Source organism: Belonocnema kinseyi, chromosome 3 (assembly GCF_010883055.1).
Source record: "Belonocnema kinseyi isolate 2016_QV_RU_SX_M_011 chromosome 3, B_treatae_v1, whole genome shotgun sequence".
Lineage (NCBI taxonomy): Eukaryota > Metazoa > Arthropoda > Insecta > Hymenoptera > Cynipidae > Belonocnema > Belonocnema kinseyi.
Window position 1 is genome coordinate 146696620 of NC_046659.1, and position 4686 is coordinate 146701305.

Below are 4686 nucleotides of genomic sequence, written 5' to 3' on the forward strand. Positions count from 1 at the left end.
TAATTTTTTCGACATGATTATAACGTATAGTTAATCTTAGACTATAGTGATTATGCGTCGGTGTTGCTGCGTGAAATAAATATATACTAAATACATATAAATAGTTTTTTGCAAAATCTTGAATGGCAAAGTGAATAAATTCTGAACATCAAAGTCAGATGTAAGCATCTGCTAGCTTTTATCTCCAGCAAGTCAGATTTTTCGCGTAATTGCTGAAAATGTGCTAAAAATGGAGTTTTTTTAAAAATGTTTTCATATATAAAACTGGTCGGACATGTCTACATCTATCAAATTCTTATTTAAAAGAATAAAGCTTATACCCCAAACCTAACAACCCACGATCCCCAAAACCACGAACACCAAAGCCACAAACCCCAAACCCATAAACCACAAACGCACAAACCTCAAAACTATAAACTCCAAATCCACAAACTTCAAACCCAAAAATCCTAAACACTTGAACCCCAAACCCCCTAATTTCAAACCCAAATACCTCAAACCCAAAAACTCAAAACTCACAAACTTCAAACCCACAAACCCGAAAAACCTGTGTCATACACTAAATTCGTTGATATTTTAACTAATATACTCGATCATTGCCGAACCCAGGAATAGCCAACAAAGAGGTGGGCTTAAGGTTTGCGGGTTTGGAGTTTAGGGCTAATGTGTTAGGGGTTTGAAGCTTTCAGGTTTGCAGATTGTAAGTTTAGGGTTTGTGGGCTTAGGGTTTGTGGACGTGGGATTAGTGGGGTTGGGGTTTATAGAATTTAGGATTTGTGAGTTTGAAGTTTTTGGATTTGGAGTTTGTAGGTTTCAGGTTTGTGAGTTTGTAGTTTATAGGTTTGGGGTTTTTGAGTATCGGGTTTGTGAGTTTGTGATTTGTCGGTTGAGGGTTTGTGGGTTCGTGGTTTCTAGTTTTGGGGCTTATTGGTTGGTAGTTTTGGGGTTTTTGGGTTTGGGGTATAAGCTTTGATGTTTTAAATAAGAATTCGATAGATGTAGACATGTCCAACTTGCTTTATATATGAAGATATTTCTTAAAAACTTCATTTTAGCAGGTTTTCTGCAATTGCGAAAAAATCCTAACGTGTTGGAGGTAAAAGCTCAACGAATCCGAATTCAGCTCCTCAAAATATGTATAGGAGACATCCGTTTATCCCCCGCAATTTTGTTTTCCAATTTGTGGTCCTGTGTTATTTGTGTATCGTACTTACCACTTTTCTTTAACGTACAGCACTCAATGCCGAGAATTATAAAGAGAATAAACTGATTTAGAAGCACGTGAAACAAAACTGAAGGAAATGATTGAACAGAGCACATTTCGCTTACTTCATGAAGAATATCAATAAGAATATGCCAATAAGAATCTGCCACTCTTAATATTAGAATATCGTTTTTTCGGTTAAGGAAAGGGGATGCGACAAAGAGTCATAAGTAATAGAGAGTTAATAACCGGACTCGAACTATGATTAGTGACTGGTACCAATAAGTTGGGCATATTATGAATGAGACAGCAGCATATTTAGGCACATATTCTGCATGAAAAGCTTACCTTGTACCTACATAATTCTCGGAGGAATGCGAAACTATTCAGTTAGGGCTGCCTGAACTGTCTCCCATTGGAATAGATAATATTGCGCAATATAATTAAATGGGTACTCGCTCACTGTGGTACTCCCGAGGTGACAGTCGAAGATGTTCACAACCTGCTGCCTGAGAAACTGCGTGGGTCAATATTTCAAGAAATTTCTAAACTGTGAGAGGCTAAAATGCACTTCTAGCTTACTTTGGAAAAGAGGTTCTTCATCGTTATTACCATTATGTACATTTAAGCCTCGTCAGAGATAACTGATACATATATACATTTACTACTACGATAAAAATAGAAAAGCCCTGAGCAGCAATATATCTTCGTGGATCCAACGTTATCTGGGCCAAGGTTTAAATATTCAGTTGAATTCAGAATCATTTAAAGTTAAATTAAATAATGTAGGAAATATGTATTCGGCTATCGTCAGTGTCTGTGTGTTTTTAGATTTTTAGACTATCAGCACAATAATTTTTGAAAGAAGCTATTTTTGAGTCTACTTTTTTTAATATTTGTAAATGCTATGTAAGGCTATTTGTAGTGCAGAAAAAGATGAAAAATTTATCCTCTTGATGTTTTTGATTTACAAACTAAGTGACTGAAATTGCGCCCAAACTAAAGCAGATACGAAAAAAGATGAATACACAAAAACTGTGCACTTAAAAAAGATCTGCACATTAAAAATCATTAAAAATAGAACTATTAAATTTTTAGACAAGCAGTCCAAATTAAGAAACGAATATAACAACAAAATTTGTTCTCATTAAGAGAGTTACAAATCTGTTAAGAATAATTTGTTCGTACGCTGCGAAGTCTTGGTTTGAATCGTAGAAAATAGCATTTAAATTACAAAATGGAACTTTTGGAAAAGTCACACAAGAGCAGCCCACAAAAATCTACAAATTTGTAATAAACTTTTGCTGTAAAAGTACATTTAAAATAGAAAAATTAACTTCTTAGAGCAGCTGAGAATAAAATTTAATGTAAAATATCAAATAAATATTAAAGTACTGATAACATATAAAATTTCTGCTTTCTTTTGCAATATCTTAATAAGGAATCGCAGTGCAAGATACAGAATCAAATTTGATATGCATTTGATATATTAGTCTTGCATAATGCAGACAAAAATAGCCTTTTTGATATTAGGAAAAATTCAACTTTACTTTCGAAGATATTTAGAACTTTTGAAAGTTTCAAGAAATTTAAAAATACTTCATAAATCTGTTAAACTGATTGGAATTTTTTATAATCTTGAAAAATAATCTGTTAATGTTAGACATAGACATCAGTATTGGCGTGTATTGTAGCGTTTATAAGAGAAAAATTGTGCACAAGAAATCACAGAATTAATGCCATTCAAAAAATTCACGGAATTGCCCGCATTCAAGGAATTCCCGGAATTCATGGAATACATGTAGTTCTTGACATTCACGGAATTCCTGGAAATCTAGGAATTCAGGAATTTTTTAAAGTAACGCAATTCACGGATTTAACGGAATTCATGGAATGATTATAATTCACGGAAATGATGTAATTAGCGGAATTTAGAGGAATTTAAGAAATTCAAGGAATTTAATGAATTCACAGAATTTGTGTAATTCAAGGAATTCTTGAAATTCCATGAATTTTTTATATTCAATAAATTCAACGAATTCCAGAATTTCCAGGAAATCCGTCTATTCCATGAATTCCACGAATCCCATGAATTTAATACATTTTTTTATTTCCGTGAATTCAATTACTTCCTTGAATTTCATGAAATCCTTAAATTCCGGAAATTCCTTGATTTCGCTCAATTTTTTCATTTCCGTCAATTCATTAAATTTATAGTCGCCGCGAGTTGTGCGAATTCAATCAATTATGTGAATTTCGTTAATTCCATAAATTCCGTGAATTCCTTAAATTCGTTCAATTCCGTAAATTGAATGAATTACGTGAATTTTGCAAATTGTGCGAAATTGGTGAATTTTATAAATTTAGGAGCGTTCACATATGAAGTCACGCTTCATTTTATGCTTTTTTACCCTTTATTTCAAGCTTCATTCTTCCCAAGAAGCATATCAAACAGCTAGAATGTCTCTTCCCCCCATATGTCACGATTTGTCACCCTTGATAAGAACCCCCCTCTCTCCCTCGATTCGTGACATCATAATTCAACGCTACCATTCCGTAAATTCCGTGTATTCTATCAATTTCGCGATTTCCATAAATTCGTTTAATTGCATTAATTCTATGAGTTCTGTGAATTTCCTGAATTCTATTTATTCCGTGTCGAGATTTCTAGCAGAAGGTTTGATACAGAAGTGTTGCAGGCTACTGCAATTGTATTACAAAATTCCAATACATGTGAGGTACCAGCCTAATGCCAGCATTTGGAAAGTACAACATTATGTATTGTGCTGTTACCCTACGTTTGGGAATTAAACTTTCAGTACATTTGTGGAAGTTTCTAACAGACATATTTAACACTGTAATTGTAACTAGTCAAAACGCAAAGTAACCAAGGACTTTTGTAAAAACCTGAAGATGTTTTTATTTTCAACTTATTTCGTGTTTTAACTGGGAATATCAGTTAAAACTAATTTCAAGCAGCTGTGCTTTTTTTAAAACTAGGTTCCAGTGGAAGTAGTTTGAGACTCTCTGAAGTTCCTTGGAATCAAAAAAATATATCACAGCCTATAAAGGTTCTACGAAATCCTTTAAAGTCGTAGTGATTTTTGGAAAATTATTTGAAATGCCATTAAATTATTTTAAAATTCCTAACGTCCCTTCAAATTTTCGAAATAATATTAAATCATAATTCCGTTCAGTAAATATTATATGCAAACCGGTGGAGCAAAAAGTAAGGAAGATTAAAATCATTTTCTCGTGATTTTGCATTCGCTGAAGTAATTGTAACATAAAGTTTAATCAATTGTAATAGAATACAAAAGAAGACCTTAGAATTAAGTAAGTGAAGATTGCGGTAGGGGTACATATATAAATTTACAAACTAAAATAGACAAATATTTGAAATGCTCACGACCGTATTGACTAGTACTGGCCTAGTGTGCCACATAACTCTGGTTATGATTATAGCTACTGTAAAACTGATC